The sequence below is a fragment of the Bos taurus genome, chromosome 29, assembly GCF_002263795.3.
Source record: "Bos taurus isolate L1 Dominette 01449 registration number 42190680 breed Hereford chromosome 29, ARS-UCD2.0, whole genome shotgun sequence".
In the NCBI taxonomy this organism is placed as follows: domain Eukaryota; kingdom Metazoa; phylum Chordata; class Mammalia; order Artiodactyla; family Bovidae; genus Bos; species Bos taurus.
The window spans coordinates 29394175-29420265 of record NC_037356.1 but is presented as its reverse complement, the minus strand read 5'-3'; the positions used below and the strand labels follow the sequence as shown (position 1 = coordinate 29420265).

At 40.9% G+C, this 26091-nt stretch overlaps 1 protein-coding gene across 7 annotated transcripts in view; it reads left to right on the top strand.

The window, feature by feature from the left end:
- The first annotated feature begins 295 nt into the window (after positions 1 to 295).
- Positions 296 to 26091, top strand: part of CDON (cell adhesion associated, oncogene regulated) — a 99383-nt gene continuing 73587 nt past the window's right edge. For 3 of the 7 annotated variants that reach the window (XR_240630.4, XM_005226821.5, XM_059882978.1), the window contains exons 1-2: positions 739 to 995; positions 2745 to 2875. The gene's annotated coding sequence lies outside the window, so the exon portion shown is untranslated. Of the gene's footprint in view, positions 315 to 738; positions 996 to 2744; positions 24238 to 26091 lie in introns of those variants that run through there. The other 4 variants (XM_059882977.1, XM_059882976.1, XM_024987224.2 and 1 more) reach the window with 4 other exon arrangements.

Below are 26091 nucleotides of genomic sequence, written 5' to 3'. Positions count from 1 at the left end.
TACCTGCCTACGTATATGTGAAGGCAGAGCGAGAGAAGCGGTGAATCCGAGGAAAATTCACCGCCTAAGAATCTAAATACTAAACGTGGGGCAAAGGCGAAGGAACCAAAAGCGGCGGGAAGCCGGAGCCATAAGGCAGACACTAGGTACGAGCCAAGAGAAGAGATGGACTGGCTGGCTCCGCAGACGGCTTAGGTGGAGGGATGAGGGGCGGGGCCTGGGCGGGGAAACCGGGGCCCGTGTAACCCAGTAGTGCTCGTGCTCGAGCCCAGTAGTGGACCGCCCCAAAGGCCGCCTCTCCCGGGGAAGTAAAGGTGAGGGGAAAGGGAGTGCAGGCATTATGGGAAACTCCGAGAATTGCTAAGGCAACTCATCCTTCCCCATCCTAAACCAAAGCAGAGACTGTTCTCTCCTTTCCTGGGGGGGCTACCTTGTAGGGCAAGCAAGAGGGGGACAAGGAGAAGGGCCTGCCCGGAACGCACCCCCTCCCCCCAGCTCGTTGGTATGGCCCGTCCCCCCGCCGCTGATCTGGCAGGCTGCGCGCGCACCCTCTGGCGGGGCGCGGGCCGGCGGGGAGCTGCGGCCTCCGCGGCCCGGTTCCCTCCTCCCGCTCCTCGCGTGCTGTTCGCTGGCGCGGCGCCCGCCGGGTGACGCGCCCGCGCGCCTTGGCGGGGAGGAGCGCGGCCGCGGGGGCGCGCCCCGGTGACTCCGCCCACCCACCCCCGCCTCCCCTCCCCTGAGTCCCGGGTGCCCGGCTCGCGCGGCTTGGTGCGAGGAGATCGGGACCCCGCGCCGCCCGCCCCCGCGCCCCCCGCCCCGGCGTGAGAGGTGCCACGCCCTCCCGCTGCCCTGCCCGGTGCATGGAGGGGCCCGTTCGGATCGCAGCCGCCGCCGCCGCCGTAGCCGCCGCCAGCGCGCGGGGGATGACCTGGGGGTGGCTTTCGGAGCCGGCTGCCGCGCAGGAGGTCTGGGGGCTTAGCCAGCCCCGCTGAGAGGTGCGGGGGTGGGGTCGCACCTAAGTGTGGGCGGGAGGGGTGGCCTGGGGACACCGGGCTTGGGCGCCACGAGGCTTGGGAGCTGGAGGTCCGGGGGAGCGGGCTGCCTGGGAGGGCTGGGGGTCCAGGCTGCGTTCGGGGTCTGGAAAGGGTAACTGAAGGATGCGCAGCGGGGAGCTCCTAGGTTCCCGGTCCTGGGGACTCTGAGCCACCTCGTGGAGGAGGCGGGGTGAGGTGTCAGTGACACGATACAATCTCTTTGACAATGATCCGCTGGGGCAGGTGAGATGAAGCATAGCGGGGTGCAGGGGGCGCCGGGCACGTTTTCCCAAGGGAGCCGGATCTCTCGCCTCTCAACCTCCATCCCAGCGGAGCGCCCGAGAGAGACAGTGATTTATGTGTAGGGAGAATCAAGAGAAATTTCCTGCACAATGTATCTTTCTCTGCCTTCACAGACTCAGTGACTTCCCAGCCCCAGGGAGCGTATTTTTTCCTTCTCCTCTGTAAAGCATTCTGTGGATTGCATTATCATTTGCTAAATACATTACAGCCCGCTATTTATTTCACTCTGCAGCTTCCAGACCTTTGTTGCATTCTCTCCACATCTAGGAATTTCAGTAATAAATCACCGAGGGGCTAGAGAGCCTCTCTCGCCCTTCCCTTCATTGTTCTCCCCAGCCCACCAAATCAGGTGGAAGGCTCTCCAAAAAGAGATTTCTCCAGAATGCCTGTTTTTCCCAGCTCAGACTCCAGAGGGTGGCAGGTGCCTGAAGGGCAGGCTGCCTTCCAAGTTGGCATCTAGAATTGAGGGAACCTCATTAACCTCTGTGTCCTTAAATCAGACACCTTGAGAAACAGAAGACTGGACTAAAAGGAAACATGAGATACAGTCTCAGGCCAGTGGCCAGTAAAGGTGAACAAGGCCAATTCTCCTTCCTTGCCTCACTGATGCCACAAGCCGCAGACTTTCCAGCTGACTCTTGGCATACCTAGTGGACAGTGTCTGGTAGGAGAGGGTCGGAGGGGGCTGGAGCATGAAATGGGTTTATTCTCAGTATAATTCTAAACAGTCTATTACATTTTATAGCTCATTTTTTGGGGAGTAGTCTATTTTAGCTGAGAATGTGGGAGTAGTTCAACTTTTAGGACAAGATGAAAGCGACCTCTAGAAAATTTCTGGAAAATTTAAATGAGTGCTTAACTAGAAAGCATTCTTAGGAACCCAGAGAGGCACCAAATACTGTAGTTTCTGTTTTGCACATGTGGAAATAAACTGCCTCATACTCTAAGTTATATGAGAAGGATGGAGAAAACCTGTTTCATTTCGTAAAGACGTGCCCTGGGTGTGTGTTTGGCAGCGTGTGGAGCAGAAACATTTATATTTCTGTAAAACACGCACGCACGCACACGCGCGCACAGACGCACACATGTGTATATTGTTTAACTTTCATGCAAAAACTGGGATATAGTATTTGGGAAATCTGTCTTTGTTTGAATAGTTTAGTCAACCAGGAAAATCAGTTACTAGAGGTACTGTGCTATTGTTTGTGTAGTAACTCACTTGGGACGCCTTGATTGATTGCCATGGTTCTCATCAGCCTCCTCTTCTGTGGAAAGTACTTAAACAGCTCTGACCCTCCAGCCAGGAAGCACAGAGAACCCTTAGGACTTGGAGCGTACAGATTGGAGCGTACAGATCTACCTTGTGTAGGTTGGCTTCTAAATCAGTGTTACTTGTCTTCTTTGCAGGTGGCTTGCCTGTGCATGGAAGGAATTAAGTTCATTTTAAGATAGGACACTCCCCACCGTCCCATCTGTAAGAGGAATCTTTATGTTGGAGTAAGAACTTCTGCCATAGGGCTGGGCTCAAAGAATTTCAGGTAAAACTTGTTGACTAGTTCTCATGCTTTCTTTTTCTTTTCCCACTTTTGCCCTTATGCTTTCGCGACTTTCTAGATAATTTCATTAATGGTTTTGTCAAAATGGAAGTTGAAGTATAATGTTGCTTCTTTAGAAATGTTTCTTATGCAGACCTTTGGACTAAAAAATCTGTAAGATTTTTAGGTACTGTTTGTAAGTGAATCGGTACTGTTTTTAAGTAAAATACTGGAAAAATGATCTCAAGAATTAAGCCTTATTGTAGCAAAATCAGGCTGGAGATCAGAAATTTAAAACCATTAAGTGAAAAATTTGTTATTTGTTAACACATTGTTACATTAGCTATTGCCTTGTGGTTAGCATTTCTACTGTGTAAGAGTGGAGCTAAGGCAACACATCAGAAGAGAAGCCTTGACATCTAGGGATAGTCTCTATAGACATATGATCTTACTACTTAATAGAAACTAATTAGATTAGAAAGGAAATTTGGAGTCTGGTTGGTAAACAGATTGCTCTGAAGGACTTGATTTAATGTGGGTTTTGATGGGTGCTTTTTTTCAAGAAATTTTATTAACTTGAATTAGAGAATGCTTTATTGTTTGTATTTTAAATATTATATTATACATAAACATTTCATTGATTTATAAGCACTCCATTTATAAATGTTGTATATGTGGTACTGACTCATTTTTCAGGAGAACAGAAAGGAGAGCTTGACTCTCTTCAATTACAATGAAGAGATAGTATATGGGATATATTTAATTTCACTTTAAATATATTGGATTACAATTAAATGAAAAACTGGTTTGTTGGTTTTTTTTTAATCCTTCAAGTTCTCCCTCATTGTCTGTGCTCTTTCCCCCCATTGTCAGGCTTAAAACATACAGTATCATTGTCATCTGTCCCCTGAATAATGGTCCTGAGGTGATATTATTAATGTGGCTTTTTAAAATCAAACTAATTATACTTGCCTAAAAGAGCCACATGTGTGTGATTCTAGCTGCCTGGTGCCTTTTGAGAGCCCTGGAGACAAGCTAGTGAATAGAGCTGAAAATTCATTCTGTATTTGATTAAATGGAACAGACTTGCTGCTCCTTACCCCAGCAGGGGCGATGAGATCTCTTGATCCCCGAAGCGGCTCCAAGACCCTGGGAATTCCATTAGCGAGCACCTGAGGAATTTCTGCCCTGCAGTGCCTTTTTTGTATGTGTGTATGTGTGTGTGTGGAGAGGGAGGGGAGCCGAGTGGTGATGGGGGGGCGGGTGGTGGTGGGCGTGGGGACGGAGAGAGGCTACATTAGAAGACTCCATATGTTAGTGGATCTAAAATCAAGGCAGGACTTAACAGCTTATCTTGTACGAGAAGAGCCCAACCCATAGGCAGATTGCTGGCCAGGACTTTCTTAGCAGCACGACTGTGGTGATGCGTCTTTATCCTGAAGTGCACGCCACTGTAAGTACAGAAAGTCACTTTTCTGCTTTCCCTCCGAAGCACAAGCATATACACGTTGCAGACCTGGTAAGTTTTCTGTGAATGATCTTTTGATAACTATGGAAAATCATGGTACAGTTCGGTCTCGCCTGTAAGGGCCGCTTTATTGTTTTAATAACTTTTCAGCCAAGAGCAGAATCAGACTTTTCTGTGAAGCAGAGTGTTTTGCAGAGATGAAATGCTTGTTTGAATAGGCATATTTAAGTTTGCTGTGTTGTTTTTATATGACTTTTATTGTGTTTTTGTAACATTATCGCAGAATTTACCTTCGTGCAGGGTATGTCTGTCTCTTCTGTTGTCTTTTGAAAAATTTCTCTCTGCTAGGATTTTTTAAGACATCGCTTTGCACACTTGCCAGCGGCCACAAATAAATGAAAATATATCTATCAAATATTCTGTAAAATCTTTGGAGCAAAATTTTTGAGAAACATCAGCATGTCTCTCCACTCCACCCCACCCCAGCCCTCACCCCACCCTTCTTCCCCTGCCCCTGAATGATTTTTGAATACAGACGCTCTTCAGACTATGAGCCTGGTTTGTTTCTTATGTGTTTTTCAAGGAAGAGCAGTTCTGAATCTTGGACGTTCTACTTAATTGATTTTCATCTTCCAAGAATAGTTAAAAATGAGTGTGAATTCCAGTGTTTGTCGCTTTCAACTAGAGCAGAGAGCAGTAGCCTATTTGATAGATTTTGTTTCTGATTAAAATCTTGTGTGTCACAGATCTCTCCATCCAATTCCTGTGTAGTCCTCTACTAGAGCCTCCTAAATGTTTAACACTAAGCGTTTAAAAAATAAAGAAGTCTTTTAGAGAATATGTTTAACTTTTTTTTCTACCTTCTTCCTGGGCTTGCATTCTACTAGTATGCTATGCTAAGTCGATTCAGTCGTGTCCGACTCTGTGCGACCCCATAGACGGCAGCCCACCAGGCTTCCCCGTCCGTCCCTGGGATTCTCCAGGCAAGAACACTGGAGTGGGTTGCCATTTCCTTCTCCAATGCATGAAAGTGAAAAGAGAAAGTGAAGTCGCTCAGTCGTGTCCGACTCTTAGCCACCCCATGGACTGCAGCCTACCAGGCTCCTCCGTCCATGGGATTTTCCAGGCAAGAGTACTGGAGTGGGGTGCCATTGCCTTCTCCGGCTACTAGTACGGCCAGATTGAAAAGACTCTGGGATGAATGGGAGTAAATACTAAAGTTAGCATTGGGCCCCTCTCTGTTCACAGTTGTTCAGGAACTTTGGTGTGTAGTGTATTTTGATGGCCAGAGATAATAAAACTATCCCAAAGCAGATTTTGTTTTGCTACCTGTCAGTTGGAATGTGAGTCAGGACTTCAGTTCTTGAGAACCAGTGCTGTGCTTTTAACCATAGACTTAGGAAACTGTCCAGTTCCTTACTACTTGAGAGGGGGGAAAACACACAGGTTATGTTACTGAACTGAGACATATTCTGCTTACATTTGGTTACAATATTTTTATATTGCTCTTGTGTAAACAGAATTAAGGAACTGACATACAGCTTGCTTTTCAGCCATTCTTGTCATAGATTAGCTCATCTCTTTTTATTTGTATGAGTTGGGAAGGTGATTTCGATCTAAGCCTTGACTTCCTCATCCCTAAAATGGGGCTAATAATGGTAGTAACTGCATTGTTTTGTGGATTACGTGAGATTCTGAAAGTAAAGCACTTGGCATATAGTAAGACCTCTATGAATGTTAGCTGCTATTTTAGGTAACTCCTCCTGTACACATTAGTCTGTTACTTTGATCCAGAAGTGATTTCTTTTGAAGATTAAACAATGAGGAATTCTCTGATGTTAGTAATAGTGGGGGCACATGGAACTGCTCTAATTTCAGTATGCTACAGTTCTCTTCATTTTGCAATTGAGACTTAAAAGGCACTTGGAAACAATGTTGCATCCCCCCCTCTTTGAGGTATAATAGGAAAATGTACACAAGTGTACAGTTAATGTATACTGAGCGAACAGCCAGATGAAGTTTTATATATGCACATGTGTGGTAACCGTTACCCAGATCAAGATGTAGAACACTTCTTCATCTTGGAAGGCGCCCTGGTGCCCCTTCATGGACTTCGCCGCCGCCCCCAGCCGAGGACAGCTATTTTGACTAGTCTCAACCATACGTGAGTTTTGCCTGTTCCTGAACTTTATAAAAATAGACTCACATGATAAGTATTCTTTATATCTGGTTTCTTGCACTGTTCCTTATGTCTGAGAGCCATCTCTGTTACTGTGTATGGTAGGAATTCATGCTTTTCAAATTGTTTTAGCATCTTTTGCCTATTTTGAAATTCATAGTAGTTCATTTTATTGGCACATTAGGTATGTGGTTATTGGGAAAACAAGAAAATAACATCTCTTCCTCAATCATTAGAAAATGAGGTCCTAGTCACTATCTTAGAAAGAACTTACGTTTGTACATGAAGTTGGGTTGAAGGTTCCGTCACCTTCAGTGACAGTTCCATGAACCAAATCCTTTGATAACTGCCTTCACTTGTGTGTGTGTTTAGAAAGGGAGAGAGGGAGCCTCAAAATAAGGACCATCTAAGGTAGCTGATAATGTTCATGCTTAGGATTTAATGTCAAAGTCAATACTTAGCATGGTGCATTCAAGGAAAGCAATAACTAGCTCAGCATTAGCATCATATTCTCTTAGGAGAAAGCAAAGCAACACAGTGGATTCTTGGGGGGGGGGGGGGAAAAATCCACCCATAATGGAAGAAAATGGAGCAAGGATATTGTTATACTGCAGGAAAATTTTGAAGAATGGGACCCCACAGTTGATTCAGGAAGAAGAATTTTAGTCACTAACGTTCTGAACAGTTGCTGTCAGTCTCTGCCTATATGTTTGGAATTTCTATTGGTATTGTTGGAATTCCCTATTACAAAATAAGTCAAATTGATTTCACCAAACAGTGAAATAAGAATACCAGATGATATGGATGAATCAGAAGTGTGTTTTTTGTTTTTAAATTTTGGAAGGGGCTGCAGCTGAGGTTAATAGCGTGTGTTTCTGCTCTTGGAAATGTTGAAGCATTTTCTGGGTGTTCTGCTGGGATACAAGCCACTTCTCTCTCTCTGGAGACATTGTCTTTTTCAACGTTTGTAATTTTATTAAATCTTCTTTTTCATAGCTCCTTGACACCAGGTCCATCTTCACATACAGCCATGTACAGGATGGGTTCCTTTGGACTACAGGGGGCAAGTGGTCCCCTTTTCTCTTAAATCAGAACCCCAGCAGCCAAGATTTCACTGGGGGTGGGGAGAGTTGAAATAGTGATATATGATTCATCTTTTGTCCCAGAGGGGGCACTCAAAAGATGCAGATTTTTTTCAAAAGAAGAACTGTTGACAACTAAAGCTGCCTCAGGACAGAAAATGCTCTTTTAAAGGGCATGAGCTCCTTGTTGCTAGACGTGTTATAGTGGTGTTTGCAAAAGATGCTGCGGAAGAAATCTTTCCCTTGGGTGAGAGTTGGGACCTCATGACCCCCAAAGGCCTTTTCAGTATGAGCCCATGAGACAGGCTCTCCTGAGGGGGCTGTGCTACTTAACCATCACATTCAATAGTTCCCCCTTACCCCAGGGATCACTTGCTGCAGTTTCATTTCCCTGGGATCAATCACAGTCCAAAAATATTACATGGAAAGTTCCAGAAATAAATGATTCATAAGTTGCAAGTTGTGTGCTGTTCTCAGTAGTGTAATGAAATACTTTCCCCCCACCGCTGCCACCCAAGATCCCCAGACCTTCAGTATTGTCCTGCCGCTGACATCCAGCCATTCACTTCGTCACGCCTGGGTGACCAGGCTTATCAGGAGCTGGTGATCGTCCTTCTGACGATATGTACTAGCCTAATTCTGCATCACAATGCCTGTTACTCACCTCACTTCATCACATCCAGTTGGGCACTTGGTCACCTCCTACCATCATCATCATAAGAGCAGTATTCATAATAGTGCAATATTTTGAGAGAGAGAGACCACATTCATATAACTTTTATTATACCATATTGTTAAAATTGCTCTATTGTTAATCTCTTACTGTGCCTAATTTATACATTCAGCTTTATCATAGATATGTATGTATAGGAAAAAACACAGTATAAATAGGGTTTAGTACTATCCACAGCTTCAGACATTCACTAGGGGCCTTGGAATGTATCCCCTGTGGATAAGAGGCGGGGGCAACTGTACATAATTTTGGAGGGAAAAAATGTGTAGAGTTCCAAACAACCATTGGATAAATAAAGTTTCTCAAACCAGCTCTAGTTTAAAGTTGAGGACTGCCTCTTCTTGTTGACCCTTTCACTTTAAATGTAATTTAGTTTATCAATAACAAGTAAATGTCAAATATTCTTTTTTACTTAAAGAGAAAACAGGGCCCTTTCCAGTATTCTAAGCATATCATTAGCAGAAATGAGAACACTTTACAAATATCTGCTACCTTTTTAGGTAGGTACGCACCTGAGTTTACTTGAAGCTTCACCACTGGCCAAGTAACTGACTCACTCCTACAGAGAATTACGAGGCTTCCCAGATGGTTCAGTGGTAAAGAACCTGCCTGCCAATGCAGGAGACACAAGAGGATTCGATACCTGTGTCAGGAAGATACCCTGGAGGAGGAAATGTCAACCCACTCCAGTATTCTTGTCTGGGAAATCCCAGGGACATGCAGAGTCACTGATCTCACTGGATTTTTAAGGGCAGAAGTGTGTAATTAAAAGAAAGCTTAGAATTTAAAAAAAAAATGTTAAAGATATTAGGACTTCTATCATCACATTATCACTGGAATGCTTGTCAAAACATTTTACGTATTTAAGATGTTTAATTTTGTTCTGTGCTGTTGTTTTGTGCCCAGAGAGCTGATGTCAGATATTGTCTTTTTTTTAAATACATAGTATTAGAGGAGTTTTCCTGGATTTCTGGCACTAAAAAGTACATTCTGCTTTCTGTCTCTTGCCAGGGAAATTTCTAACAGTTACTGGCTTTTTAGGTATCAGAATAACAGTAATTAGTATTTTCTCTTTTACTATCATTTGAAATCTGTTCAGTGAGTAATTGCATACACTGCCTGGTTGGAGGTGAAATTGGCAAAGGGGACGAATGTCTAATGGATAAAATACTACTTTTATCAGGCCATGAAATTACTGTAGTGACATCAGAACTTGGCAGCCTCTTGTATTCCAATAAAAAGAGAAATAGCATCATAAGCTAGGGATAAGATTTTTCTTGCCCATTTATTTTGGATTATTTTCATGGTTTTAGCCTCAGGGCATGTGTGCAACAAAATAGCACAGTGAATAACAGGCAGTAAGAAGGAGTGAACATAGCTTCAGCTGGAACGGATATGCTGTTTTTCACTCACCTCTGTTTCAGTGGTTTAAACTTCCTCCTAGGTTGGTGAGTGTGAAGTTATGAGATTAGGTATGAAGAATCCTCCTCTATGAAGTGAAGTTAAGCTTCATTATTGATGTTACATAGCTTTCAATATATTGAAAGTTTGATAATTAGCTGTTGAAATGGTCATATGAGGGGGAATGTCTAAATGTGACTATGAGTGGGATTGTGTTAGACAAGTGCTGTTTATTCCAGTAAACACCAGTAAAATGACGTTGTTTGAATCTAGTGTTTCCTCCTGCCTGTGTTACCCTGTTCACTCTTGAAATTAGGCTAATTAGGCTTTTAGATATTGCCATGATTTAATGACAACTGATGCACCAGGATTTCAAATTGGTTTCCATGCATCTGAACAGTTGTTCCAGTAGATCTTGGGACTGCTGAATCCTGGGAAAATAGTTTTATGTTTCTTAATAGATTATTAAAACACCCAAGTAGAACCACACTGGTCTTACCATTGTGTTGTGTCCATAAATTACCATGTGGGTTCTCCTATTCCTGATCACTTTTTTAAACCAGGTCATTTTATTGTTTCTTCCATTAAGTCTTAGATGGTCTTCCAAAATGAAATTACACATTTTGTTTTACAATAAGAAGGATTATAGTATGGATGGGTTAGATTTTAGACCTAATTCTGCATTTTTACTCCTCTTGAAGAACATATTTTCAAGTCATATTATAATCTGATTAGAATTGGGCCTGACCTCTAAATCAGTTCTTTTGATTTCTATTTGTTGAATATTAGACACACTTCCTTTACTATGGTCAAGTCCTTTTTGAGAGTAAAACGAAAACAGATCAAACTTCTACTCTGAATCCCTAATTCCAAGCTCTAGTTATTAAGTTATTCATGTTTTGACTGTAGATCCATATAAACGCCTTTCATAGAATTTTCTTCATACACTTTAGAGCCAAAGTTTTTTTTTTTTTTTTTAGCCTCATGGCGACTGAAGCCAATTTTGAATCATTCTAAGATGGGTTGTTAACTGTGGTCTCCTATTAGGTTAGCCAATGAAATTGTCATTATCTGTTATCCTTTTGTGTTCGAGGATGTATTTTAAAAGAGCTGTTGTCACCGTGGTTAGGCCTTAAAATAATTTTAATTTTGTCACTGTGACTGCAGCTACGGTGGGATTTTAAATCATAAACAATAAAGCTTGTGCAGAGATTTGACAATCTTTTTTTTGCAGCATCAAATAAATTTTAGCTCAGGGATTTGACTGAATACATCTTGTTAATGTTAATAAGGTCTTGTAGCTAACTCCCAAAGTGAGTTTCTAAATATGAGCTTAGTAAGTCCAGGTTGTACCCTACCCACAGGAAAGTAACAGTAGAAATTGTTTTAAAGAAAAATTGTCAAGGTTTTACTTATTTGAAGATTTTCTCTTCCAGATAGGCAGATTATTAGGAAAAAGATAGGGAAACAATTGACCCTGTAGAACAAAGACAGCCCTTGATCAGATCCATGTTTTCTCAGCTCGGTGTTGTACACATATACTGAATACTTAATGAGTTGTGACTGTAGATGTCAGCTGGGCATGGAATCAAATTAACAGACACCACATACTAAACTCCTGAGGGCTTCAACGATCAAGAATGAGAGACTGAGTTCTGAGTTTTTCATTTGTGCAATTAAGATTTTTTTCCCCCCTTCATGTTGAAATGTGAGTTTTCTGGAGAAAGAATCCATTCACTTGCCATTTCCTAGACAAACAGTCCCCATTTGCTTTAAAAGTTCTTTCTAATTCACTGAGAAATACTAGCATCTTTTGTGCCTGAATCATCTAGAGGGATTTGTACTACAGAAATACTTGGGCAATTTAATAATAAGCAGTGTGGTGACAAAGGAGCAAAGTATTGCTTTGGTTAAGCCAGGGGCCTTGATTGAATGAGTGCCCTGCAGACTTATCAGAATGATGCTTCCAGAGGATTGGGGAGCGAAAGACGGTCCTGACACTGCATGCGCAGACAGGTTGGGTGGAACCGGGACCCCCCTGTGCTCACGCAGCTCCGTGCTGAGGAATTGCTAGTTCAGTTAGACGCCTATCCTGTGATTCTTTTCATTCTGTTTACAGAATATTTGTCTCCTACCCTCTATTTCTAATGGTTGTTATTTCTTAAATAATTCTATAGGGTCCTTTGTACTTTGCAGAGTGTTTTAAAAGCTTTTTTTTTTTTTTCCTGTTTGCAATAATGTATGAAATAGTAAAGTTTTCATAAGAAGGGAAGTCATGAGGAAAATAAAGATTGAGCATTGGTTTCACACACAGGAGTTTTTAATGTAGTTCAAAGTTGGGTTAAAATATCTCTAATGTTGGAAGAGGAGATTATTTGAAACTGAGGTCTTTGTTTTTAAGCTTAATTTAGATTATAAGTGCACGTTTGTATGATTAGGAATAGAATGAAATAGTTGAATTTTAAGGTTTTTTTTTTTTTTTTTTAATTTTTTGGTTGTGCCATGTAACTCATGAGATCTCAGTTTCCCCACCAAGGATCAAACCCTGGCACCCTGCAGTGAAAGTACTGAGTCCTAAACATTTGACTGCCAGGAAGTTTCTTGTTTTGTTTTTGTCTTTGACATTTGTAAACCACAAACTGCATCCAAGATTCTATCGGAAGATACTGAGATAGTGAAGTAAATTTTGCCCAAGGTAAAATTGACCCCCAGGTGTTTTGTATTTTTTTAAGCTCTTTCCTCTTTAAAAAGGTCTTTAATTACCACCACGCCCCCCCCCCCACCCCGCCCCGACCCCCCCACCAGCAACAGGGATCCTTATTTTCCAACACATTTTTTTAGAGCCAGGTACCTGGATTCTTAGAAATTCTTTAATGGTATATTCCAGCTGAAAATGAAGTTTGAAAGCCCTATCCAGTTACATGCCCAGTAAGGAAAATAGCAAAGGGGGCTTTTAGAAATAAATCTCATTTTACATATACATTTTTGCTTGTGAAATAAATATCAAATCAAATTGAATGCTCTTTTTCTTAACATTTGTTCCACGGTACCCCTGTGTTCTGAGCATGACAGATGAGGTCAGTGCTTAATCTTATTTTCTGTTTCTTGGATATGTTAGAAAATGAATACAAACTTTGTAACTTTAAGTGATTCTTCTCATATTTCTTTTGTCAATCATTAACTATTTCTTTTCTTTTTTAATTTATTTAAAATTGGAGGTTAATTGCTTTACCATATCATATTGGTTTCTGCTTTATAATAGTTTGAATCAGTCATAATTTGAATCAGTCATAAATATATATATATATATATATATATATACCCTCCCTCTTGAGCCTGCTGGAGAAGGCAATGGCACCCCACTCCAGTACTCTTGCCTGGAAAATCCCATGGATGGAGGAGCCTGGTAGGCTGCAGTCCATGGGTCGCTAGGAGTCGGACACAACTGAGCAACTTCACTTTCACTTTTCACTTTCATGCATTGGAGGAGGAAATGGCAACCCACTCCAGTGTTCTTGCCTGGAGAATCCCATGGACAGAGGAGCCTGGTGGGCTGCCGTCTATGGGGTCGCACAGAGTCGGACACGACTGAAGTGACTTAGCAGCAGCAGCAGCTTGAGCCTGCCTCCCAATTATTAGCTATTTCTTTTCTGTTTTATATCATTGTATGAAAGAAAGTGAAAGTGTTAGTCACTCAGCCGTGTCAGACTCTTTTGCAGCCTCATGGACTATAGCCCGCCAGGCTCCTTTTTGTCCTTGGCATTCTCCAGGCAAGAATACTGGACTGAGTAGCTATTCCCTTCTCCAGGAGATCTTCCCCACCCAGGGATCAAACCCAGGTCTCCTGCACTGCAGGCAGATTCTCTACCATCTGAGCCACCAGGGAAGCCCCATATCATTGTATAATATTGGCTAAAACAAATGTTAATGCTACAGCATTTAAGGATACCTTACTTGTGTTCTTTCATTGTAGATCAAACTAGTTTAATGAGATAGTTTAAAAGTTTTGATGACCAAATGGAGAAGGAAAGAAAGAAAAATAGGTAACTTAAAGGCAAATCTTGCCCCTCCTCCTGGGCTGGAGAGAAGCTGAGTTATAAGAGCACAGAGTCCAGCTCCTAGTTTGAGGTGTGAGGCTGTTTATTTTCACTCTGGAGCTGTATATACTACAGAAGGAAGACTCTGGCCTTGCTTAACCTAAGCAAGTCATTACTTATCTACGATCTGGCAAGCGATTTGATTAAGGTTGACAGAACTCATATAATATCAGAACCAGGCCCTCTTAATGATTGATGAAGCTTGTCTGTAAGTTTTTTTTTTTTTGAAAGGACAAAAACAGAGCAAGAATGAATACTTGTTCAGATCTCCAACTGCCCAGTATCAGCCAAGTCTGTAATGTAATGTAGTTTTATCTGTCGGGGTTAATAGGTATTAATTTATATATTATTTTTAATGGTATAACTAAATGGCTTTAAAAGAATATTTTTAGATCAGTAGGTTAATTTGACTTCTACATGATTAAATTCTTGAAATTTTGGAGATCTTGCTTCACACCTTAACATCTTTCTTACGACTTTCTTTGATGTTATATATATATTCTTTTGTCTAGTGGAATTTTTTAACCTGTAAGGAATTTTCTTATTTATTTTCTGGTGAAATTTGAGTTCTTTGCCAATTTTTGGCTTTAACCTAAAGCATTTTTACCCTCTTGCTGTCTTACCATGCAACCATGATTTAGAAACTTGTAATAGTGTCACTGAGTGTCCCTGCTAACCTTTGCTATGTTATTTGTTCCTTATTCTCATTACCAACAGGTTCTCTGTATGACTAAAATGTGCAGATGTTCTTTTTAATTACTGTTTAAAAATTTTTTAACTTTTTATTTTGTATTAACAAACAATGTTGTCATAGTTTCAGATGAACAGCAGAGGGATTCAGCCATAAGTATACATGTATCCATTCTCCCCCAAACTCCCCTCCCATCCAGGGTCTTGGCAACACTTTAAATCATTAGTCTACATGTAGTTCTGTGTCCAACCAACATGATTTCTTGTGTTTTAATCATTCATATGTTGCTTAGTAGAAATGAGTATAGGACCAGAAGAACTCTCTCCACCTTATTTTAAGTAAATTGAGCATAAGGAATTTCCAAATGAGTGAAACAATTGAGAATGAATTCATTTTCTGTAAATGGAATTTTCATAACCTGGGAGCTTTCAGGCTATTGATCATACAGGTTTAGAGTACAGTAAACTCTGGAGTCAGTGTGAGTGGGATCAAAGCCTGACCCCACCATCTCCGTGACAAGGCCTCTATGTTTCCCTGTCTGTATAATGGGATCACCTCAGTTAATCCTCACAGAGTGATAGGTGCTTGATAGGTGCTTCTTGCACGTGAGGGGTTGCTGCTGTTATATTATCTGTGAGTTCTGGTCTAATAGTTACAAAATATTATTGTGATGTTGCTGAATTCAAGACGGTCATTTCAAAATAAAATGAGTTGGGATTAAACTTTGGGGACTGTAAATGTGGAAAGAAACTAGAATTGATTATATGTTGCTGTTGAGTTGGTTAGGACTTGGCTTCCATCGCAGAGAGTGGTTAGGTTATGTGAATAATATAATAGCTGGCGGTGATTTTCCCATATCCCCTTTCTTACCTAAATTTCAATTTTGTTTCTTTGCGATCTCCCGTTTCTCCTCATCTCCCCAGACTCAATAGAAACCTACTTTAGTACCAGGAAAATAAAATTTTAGATATGAGATGAACTTCTTACCTAGTCTTATTGACACATTCTTAAAAGCAAGAGCTACCTATGGTTGGAACCTTTTGTTAATTCTTCTTGATAATTTTCCCACCAAAGGTACAAATGTTCTTATCTGTGGGAAATCCCAGTGCTTTCTAGGATTTTGATGTATACATACTTAATAATGAGTTTGGCTCTTAAGTCTCTTTCAAATTACTTTTTTTCTCTTGGGCTTAGATATGGTCAGAGCAGATAAATACTTAACTGGGCTTGATAGCTTTGAAGACCACCAATAAAGTGTCATTCCCAAGTTGTTTCTAAAAAAGAAATAGAATAGACTTGCGATCATCTGATGCAAATGTTTGATTTGGAGGGAGGCCAGTGGTGCACAGTCAGCCCCACCCTAGCCACGCCCTTGAGTTGTTTCTCTGGCCGGGATAAGCCCTCAAGTGACTGTTGAAGATTGAGATTTAGCAGTAGAGGGGAATCCAAAGAACTGGAGCCAGGAGTTGTGGAATCAGAACATGGAAAGGTGGGGGCTGCAGGCATCACTTTCTACCTGACTGTGGCCTGTCTGTCCTGGAGTTCCTTTCTGTCATCAGCAGTGACAGTACTAATGCTTCAGGAAGGAGATACTGTTCTGTCTTACTTTTTTGTTGTGGTTTTAAATATTTTTTTTAGTTAAGGTTTGAGAATTCATCTGTTTCTTCTACCTTACAGGTTGGCCTCATTATTGTATTTTTATTATATCACTGGAATCCGGGTTTTCATGGAAGCACAGTAAATTTTGCAGCAATAATGAGCCTGTTTGTAGAAAAAAACATTGTACCATAACTCTAACATGCACAGATTTTTAAGATATTCCCTCTGGGGCCTATGGATAAAGCTTAGTTGAAATGCATTTATAGAATTTTCTTAAGGTAGTGGTCTTGGTGGCTATGGAGGTGGGTAGCATTTACAAGATTCTTTTAACCTTTTTGATTTGGGGGGAATGTGACTCTAGTATTTGAAACTATAATTCTTGTCTTGTCACCCCCAGTCTCAGTTGAGATTTGCAAAGATGTATATAATCAAGGAATTAGCTTTGTGTGTGATTAGTTAATGTCTTAACGGAGGTGATAATGTCCTGTATTTTGCTAAAAAGGAGTGGACACTTAAACTTGAATAATGTACCACTTCTTGCCTGGAGAATCCCATGGAGGAGGAGCCTGTAGGCTACAGTCCATGGGGTCACAAAGAGTTGGACATGACTGAGCGACTTCACTTTCACTTATCAAAGGGAAAAATTTTTATAAACCCCAATATTGTTTAAAAAATTTTATTATTAACCTCATTTAATTATGTACAAAATAAACTAGATGCAAACTTCTTATAAAACTAAATTTGCACATTGTGACAAAATCACAAAACCAATGTAATTCAAAAATGTTAAATCTTAAAAACTGTCTTGTTACATTGTCAGTATTGAGTTGAATAAGGGGAAGATGCATGTGTGCTAAGTCGCTTCAGTTGTGTCACTCTCTGCGACCCCTGTAGCCTGCCAGGCTCCCCTGGGATTTCCCAGGCAAGAATACTGGAGTGGGTTGCCGTGCCCTCCTCCAGGGGATCTTTCCAACCGAGGGACTGAAGCTGTGTCTCTTATATCTCCTGCATTGGCCGGTGGGTTCTTAACCACTAGAGTCACCTGGGAAGCCCTAATAGGAAGACTTGGCCTTTTGATTTGATTCTTTGATTTTAAGCATGTTTAACATTATTTTTCTTTTCTTTTTTTAAACCTTTCATTTTTATTTTAATTAATTAATTGATTTTATTAATTTTTGGCTGCACCTTGAACGGAGAAGGCAATGGCACCCCACTCCAGTACTCTTGCCTGGAAAATCCCATGGACGGAGGAGCCTGGTAGGCTGCAGTCCATGGGGTCGCTAAGAGTTGAACACGACTGAGCGACTTCACTTTCACTTTTCACTTTCATGCATTGGAGGAGGAAATGGCAACCCACTCCAGTGTTCTTGCCTGGAGAATCCCAGGGACGGGGGAGCCTGGTGGGCTGCCGTCTATGGGGTCGCACAGAGTCGGACACGACCGAAGTGACTTAGCAGCAACAGCAGCACCCCGAAGCTTGTGGGATCTAGTCCCCTAACCAGGAATCACACCCACACCCCCTGCACTGGAAGCCTGGATTGTTAACCTCTGGACTGCCAGGGAAGCCCCTATTTTTTCTTTTTAATAATGAACTTGTATTTAACTATTGGTCCAGTATTTTGTGGGCCACTTTAAAAGTACACTCTGATACATAATACTGAAAAAAAATTTAGAATTCATTTGATGAAGTGCATGTATGCATTCTTATTTACTTATTGTTGATGAGCCATGGTAATGTAGGATCTTTGTAGTACATGTGTTTCTAATGTTATATTATACCATCTGCGATGTCATCTGCTTTTCAAGTTGGCGCACTTATGTTGCCATGAGCTAGAAGATGATTTACAGTTCCTACTTTTCTTTTCACCTGTTTCAGAACTTTCTTTGAATGGTATTATGTAACATCATTTGACCTTCACATGTCATGGGTATGATCCAAGAACACAAATGTAAACCAGGCATGGAAATCTTGTGTCATGTCTTTATCGTTTGTCTGATGACCTGGAATAAGATAACAATAATTCAGGTTTCAGCAGTGCAGAAACACAATAAAATTAAAAAAAGAAAAAAGATTTTCATACCTTCAGAAATTCATCTGCAGATTAAAACTAAAATAGAGAAAGAAAACTAAAACCTCATAGATTTAAGCATCCTTCCAGAATGAGAAGTGGCTGTGGATTCACAGTGAATTCAACAGGCATAAAGAAGAGACTATACTCAAGGCTCTCCTTTTATTTAAGAAGCTGTGTGTAGAAAGGGTGAAATGGAGGCCTGGGCTCACCCTGGGCTCAGTCTCACCCCCATCATTTATTAGCTATGCAATCTTGGGGAGATTATCTGAACACTCATTTTGTGTAGTTTACTTCGCAGGTTTTAGATATACAGAGGTGACCAAACTAGATGTGGTTCCCTTCCCTCATGGACCTACTATTTAATCCAGGTCCGGTAGAAATTTTTTACATTTATATGACCTATAGATATCTAGCCTAGTTCTTTATTTTCACAGTGTAATGAGTCAGGTAAAACCAACTTCTGTGCATTCCCTTCAATACTGTTCCCTTGGTTACCATTTTTTCTCAGGAAATCAGATTCAAATGAAAATCAAAGCCATTACTGAAGAAGGAAAGAAGTTTTATTTTATCTTTTTTTAAAGATCTTATAGACAGGGCCATCTTTATTTGATGTACCATGATGGTACAGAGAGAAAATTGCTTTAATTTATAGAAGATTACAATAATTTATTATGGAAACGCTACAGATTCAGGTATATACTTGTTCATTGATTAAATTTAATGTGCATACAGGGAGATATAGGACTTCTATAACATAGTATTGGAGTGAAATTCCTTATGTTTTATCTCAGTAATTTCTTAAAAAAATTTTTTTTTTCTTTTTTGTAAAGTTTTAAAACAGAGTGTGAAATAGTCTGCAGAGAAAGTAAGGGGATAACGGGAATTTTGCTTCCCAATAAGGTCTAGAAGTTTGGCCTATTTTGGAGAGGAATGTTAATAACGAAAGTACAGGTGCTGCTGGGACCAGTGGGGTCTTTGTGAGTGGCAGAAACCTGTGAGTACTAAGAGCGAAAACGCTGCTTTCGGGAGATCTGTTGGTTGACATTCAAGACAAAAATCTGAGGGGTGTGTGTGTTTAATGCTCCATTAAGAGACACATGATTTAACTATTTTATAACCAAATGTTGGTGATGAGCTGTTATAACATAATCTACTGATTTATCAGACTGAAGACTTTAAAGTCTTGAGATTACTGTTTCTCAACATTGATCTTTAAACCAGCTTGATTTATAGTGAGGATTTTATATTCATATGGAGTAAAATGAGAAACAGCCAGCTGAAAGACATGGAGTGATTATTTCCTAAAGCCAAATTTATTCTAAAATTACTTTTTGGCTCATGTTTTGTTCTGTTCCAATGAACAATGATTGTAGATGGCAGTTCTTCTTTTCTTTTTTTTAACTTGGTAAATGGTTCGTGTACTTACATGGGACGTATGGGTGTTTTGTTTTATTTTTAGGTGTCTCTGGTTATTGAAATCCAAAACTCTGGGAACCATTGCTCTCGATTAAATTTGGTAAACTATCAGTGTACAGTTTTCCAAATTGGATGTGTGGCGTCTTTGCTGTGTCTCATGCTGAATGTTTCTCCATCTGTAGTGTTTACAGCCGTGTGTTTATGATGCGTCAGCATCAAGTCGGATTCTCCCTCTGACCACAGACTTGAGTTGGCTTTTTATCCTCCTCCAGCAGAACTGGTAATGCCTCACTTAGTTTTACACGTACCTTCATTGTTCCATATACTGAGGTCAGGAGGCAAACACTTAGAGAGTCTCTCTCTCTGTAAGAGTTGCTTTTAGCTGTTTTATTAGTCCTGCTGTTGGTTATTTTAATTACTTGTATGTTTTATTTGTACCCCGAGGCTGCTCAAGCAAAGAATGCAATTCAAATAAACAAAATAATATCTGATTTTTGGAACACCCACACCTGCCAGCTGGGCCTTCCTCTTAAGTTCTTACTCAGGTTGGCATGGAAGCTGGGCAGAGAAAAAGGAGGTGATTATGTAGAGTTATGAAATGTTTTCTTCAATGTAAGTTCTTGGAAAGCTTGATAACTTAGTAGTTTTCAAATCAGCAGGGCTGTTTGCTTCATGATCAGTCTTTCTTTTGTAAGACAACCCTGAGTTTTCACGAGAAGTTCTGTCTTTTCCATTGTGCATATGTTTCTACCAGTGTTCCCAGAATTCTGGGAAAACCTCACAGATAATTTGACTGTAAAATAGTGGATGACACTTTCACAAAGCAGGAAAAATTTGTAGGGAAATTTCTTCAGTTTCTTCGTTATTATTGTTCAGTCGCTAAGTCGTGTCTGACTCTTTCGGGACCCTATGGGCTGTAGCCTGCCAGGCTTCTCTGTCTGTGGAATTTTCCAGGCAAGAAAACTGGAGTGGATTTTTCCTTCTCCCGGGGATTTTCCTGACCCAGAGATCGAAGCCCTTCTCCTGCATTGGCACGTGAATTCTCTACCACTGGGCCACCAGGGAACCTCAGTTTCTTTACCCGAATACAAAGTAAAGGGTCTGCCTCTTCAAGTTCTTACAATGAAATCATAAACTTGTCTCCTGCTTTTTTTTTCAACTTGGTGTTTTTTTTTTTTGTTTTTTTTTAATAAGAGTGAACACAAGCACTCTCTTTTTTGCTTGCAAACTGGAGGGCTGAACTATATGCTTTTGACTTAATTTTTAGAGCTGAACTGTTGTTGATTTTGGACACCTTTGCTGTTTCTCTTCCCCCTTTCCTCTTTCATTAGAGTAGTCATGTTTGGAGTCTGCCAGAGATGAGGCAAAACTAGTGTAAGAGGTGCGCACAGGCTTTTAAGTGCTTTTTCATTTAAACATAGCGCTTGTAAAATGTTTGTCATAGAATTCTAAAACTGAGAGAAAATTGTGGGGTTTTTTTTCCCTCTATTTGCAGACAGAATCTAAGCCACACTAATTTACTAAATGTTCCACCTGACTGAATCCTCTAGGAAAAAGAAATACGTCACTGTAGACTACCAACTGTTAATTTTTTTAAAATATATTTTGAATATTCTTATTAAATACTTTAAAAATATGTTATTAAAAAATTCAAACTCCTGTCACTTTTGGAAACTCTTTTTTATGTCAAAAAAGTTCTGAATGCTGCTGTTTATATGTAATCCAGGAGTTAAAGATGTCAGAGATTTAAGAAATGAGATCAAGGTCTCTGTTATCTTATTCTGCTTCTATGTCATCTTTTCTCTAATCTTTTTTTTTCCCCAACTGCTTTGAATATGGACGCTCAATACATTTTTGTTGTATAAATGAATTGAGAAACTGCTTTTTGTGTTTTTAGGCTACAACTTTCAACTCTACTCATAATGTCTTAGAAAATGGGTTGAAGGAAGAGATTTTAGAAATTTAAGCAAAGGATCCAACCCACAGCATTCTTATAAGATCCAAATTAATCACCTGTCATTATATGAACAATCAAGTTAATCATTCTCTTCTAAATCTCACCAAGAATGAAAACCAAAAACTCCTCAAGTTGTTCTAGAGGCCAATAATGAGTCCTTAAGAGTTCAGCTACAAGGTATATGCCTGTATCAACATGTATGTTCTACAAATGTCAGCTATGACGTGAGTATAGTGTGATATGAAAAAATATATATCAGAAGTATACCAGAACTTAAAATATCTAAATCAGAATTACGTCTTTAAAGAAGTCTGTTACCTTGGGAAGCTGTATATTTAATACCACATTGCTGTTATTGTACCAAGAAATTTGGTGTTCTTTTGGAATTGCCTTTACTGTTTATGGCACTTAAAAAATGTTTTTTTGTGTTCTTGAGTATTTTGGAACTAACCATTAATAAATTAATTGGGTGATGTTGATGGAGTTAAAACTATATGGGGTTAAATATCAAGTGTAATCATAATCTAATGAGATGATTTTTATGCCTTGTTTATACATGGACACCAAAAATAATAAACAGGGGATTTTCAGAAAAGACTTACACAGAGGAGCGTCACTGGAGTAAGTCTGTCTGTCTTCCTGGGTGGGTCTGTCTGCCGTGCTGGTTTTCCGCTCGTACCCTTGTGTGCTGTGTGTGTCTGTGTGTATCTCCTCTATCAGTGTGTTCTTGAATTCTTTCTTTGGACCTTCCTGTTTCCCATTGTCCAATCTAATGTCACAAAGCAGCTGCTGCTCTTTGGTGCACATGCGTGCAGCCCAGCAGAGTTGTTCCAGCAAGCTTTGTTTCATTTCTGGTGGACAAGGTGGACCCACTGCTAAAACGGTGTCTCAGGCTCTCCCAGTTGGACTAAAACTTCATGCAGTATTGTGTTGTGTTTACAAAGATATCCCAATCTTAATTGATCCATTTTTCTATGTTCACTTCATCAGGACGTTGTATCTTGATCATTTCTTTGATTTTTATCTGTCAAAGCTTCTAAGAATGCAGGGTTTTTTTTTTTCTACAGGCCTTTGTGTGTTTTTACTTATTTCTATATTTATCAGTCCATTTGTGGTGACTGTGCTAAGTGCACGGGAACCTGTGATTGACATGTATGCTAGCCTATGGCAGTGCTCGAAGGGCTCCATTCTCAGCGCCTAGCGCACAGACGTGATGCTGTGACAGCTCTGGCAGAGCCGTGTCTGACCTAATTCCCATCACCAGCTTGAACAAACTGGGCCCTAAGAAATATACACCCCTTCCGTTATTTTATTCAGCTAGGTTTATTTATTTTTGGTTATGTTTATTTTGCTTTTTAAAAATTATTTATTTGGCCATGCTGGGTCTTAGCTGCAGCATGTGGGGTCTAGTTCCATGACCAGGGTTCAAACCTGGACCCCCTGCTTTGGGAGTACGAAGTCTTAGCCACTGGACCACCGGGGAAGTCCCTATTTTATTTTTTTTAAATTGGAATATAGTTGCTTTACCATGTTGTGTTATAGTTTCTGCTGTACAACAATGTGAATCAGCTCTATGTATGCATATATTCCCTTCCTCTTGAGTCTCCCTTCTACCTTCTTTCATTCCACCCCTCTAGATCATCGCTAAGCTCCCTGTATTTTATGCAGCCAAGTTTAAAGGTGGAAGAAGGTACTTGGAGACTAGTATCACTAAGTTCCAGGTCTCTAGGACACTCATAATTCAGCAGGTCATATAATACAAAAATCATCCTGATGGAGGTCCAGTGCCCAACCATCATTGATTCAAGTTTGTTTGCAGCCAAGATATTTATTCTTAGATCTCTAAATTTTTGTTGTTGTTGTTGTTTTGCTTTTTCCTCAGTATTTTACTGTATACATTAGAATATATTGCATGGAAATGAGTTTCTCCTTCAGTCCTTATTTCCTCATTATGAAAATGAAATCTAAGCCAAAACCCCTTGAGGGTGTCTTTCGTCATGGCCAAGGAAAATTCATTCCATTTGGTAAGGTCTGAGCAAGGCATTGTTCTTATTAACAACTATATTAATTTTATTGCCTAACACTTATCATCCAGAGCTCTTTTTAAAATGGCTTCACCTTCCTTCTTCTCATTCTCCATCAAAGAGCATTAGCCCAGTGTCTGTCTGGATCTTTATAACATCAGCCTGTTCAAGTTCAGCTAGTTCTTTGCAAACTGAAAACTTTGCGTCTGGCGTTTGTTTTGTGGTTACCATCACGGTGTTACGTTTTCCCACGAAGCCAATTCCAGTGACAAACCCGAAAATTGACTGAGAGTTGGATTTGTGGCAAGTGTTGATTTTGTGATGCTTGCAAGGGATTCAAGAATAATCTCCTTGAAACTTGCTGTATTCTGTGTTTTTAATGATCCCTCCTAAGTCATGCTTTAGAATTTCCCTTGTCTGTATGCAGCTATGCTTTTAAATATTTGGAACACTCCTGTACAGCTTACTGTGGATGCCAGAATTATCTTATCTCCACAATTCTTGGTTTCCTGTGCTCTAGAAGCAGGAAGAAATAGCCTCTTTGAAAGAGAGTGGAACAGGAACACTTGACTTTAAAAGAAAAAAAAACCACACAAATATGTGACTAGAACCCAACTCGGCCCTGGCTCAGACTCCTTCTCTTTTGGTGAGTAATTAAGACCACATTGGCTCCCATTGCAGCTGGCAGCCCCTCACGGGTGCCTTTTTCTGCTCATGACCTTTGATCTCAGTGACCTTTCCTGGGGTTAGTCCTAGGCCCTTTGCATTGTGTCGGAGCTGAAGTGGCTCATGTGCAGTTGATTATTTCTTTGCTCATTTGGCCTTTTTGGTGCCATAACTCCAAGTCACTTCCATTTGCTTCGACTTTTGATGGTCCACAGTGAAAGGAAATGCTTGTGGAGGCAGCAGGATCAGCGTGTCTGCTCGGCTGACTTGATTGAGGCTCTGGAGAAGTGGGGGAAGGGCTGTGAGGTCTGTAGGTGTCAATGGTTTAAAAAACTAGATGCTTATGACTGCGTGATCCTTCCAAGCTCATGGAAGCAGATACCACCAAGAGCTGCGTTTCCAACAGCAGTGGAGGTAGGGGAGTGGGGCTGGGGGCGGAAGGGTTGTGAGGCGGGGGCGGTTGTGCTGAGTTCTGGTGAGAAGAGAGGTCTACCCACTGTTGACCTGGCCTACATGCTGGACATCCTGCATCTCTGCTTGCACAAAATTTATACACTCATTCTGCCCTCGAGCTTTGCAGCAGGTCGCAGAATGCATCCTTGTCAATTGCACATGACTGCTGGAAAAGATGCTCTGGTTTCTAAAAGCACTGAGAATAGCCCCCAGAGGGGAACATGCTGACTCTTAGAGGCTGCATTTGCTGCCACTGGACTTAGGAGAGCTCTTTTTTCCCTTCTCCTTCCCTCCCCTTCCTCCTGCCCCTACCCACGCCTCCAGTCAGACCACTGAAGGATGCCTGCCAGCTGTTACTTTCATTTCTTGGGACCCATGTGGGCAGCCTGAAGACTGTCACTGATCAAAGGCTGCGGGGAAGGAATGTGTCTGGTTACCCTAAACCATGGTTGGTACCTTTGAAAGGTATACGGGGGCGTGAAAGTCCAGGGACATTTGGGAACTCATTTTTAAGAAGTCTTGAGTGTCTGATTCCATCCCTGGAATATAATTTTCTGTCTTTTCCTCTTTTGTTAAGACAAAAAACTTTTACTAACATTGATCATGAGCTTTATTTTTGAGAGAGGAATGGATACCCCTTTAAAGTTGATTTTATTTCATTTTTAGGCTTTAGCCTGAGACTCCTTCCCCCTTAGGGAATCACAGTTTCTCTGTCTGCCCTTCCCTCATCACTCTTAAGCTTTTCAGCTTGCCTGCTAGGTCTTTCCTAGAGTTTCTCTTAGCTCCAACTCAGCTTATTAGTTCCACACCTTAAGATGCATCCTTTTCGTTCCCTGCTAACTCCAAACAGCAACAACAAACCACGGAAAGCCCTGTGGTTTTTCATGTGTTTCCTGTCTTAGTGAAGGCAGTCATCCACATACTCACTCTTCCACGTCCGAAATCTGGACAGCAGCCTCAATGCCTTTATTTATGGCCGAAGCCAAAGGGAAACAGAAGTGAGCGGACAGTGGATTCCAAAGATGTCTAAGAGATGTATTCCTTCCCAGGTCACATCGTTCACTACCCAAGTTCCATTAGTCCCTCCTCCTAAATAGCTTTTGAACTTGTCCATGTCTTAACATTTAAAAAAAGTCTTTCACATGTATGCCCTGTTATTTCTCTAGTGCAGGTCCCCTTTCTTTTTCACAACAGCCTCCTAAACCCTATTCAGCCTTTCTCCACATGGCAGGGTAAATTGTTTGTCAAAGGCACAAGTCTCATCTTGACTCTTGCTGCCTAAAAGCTGCTAATACTCGACTCGGAGGAAAAAAGCCAAATGCTATAACCGGATTTATTTTGTTCTTGATACTCTGGCATCTACTCAACCATGTGGCCTTAT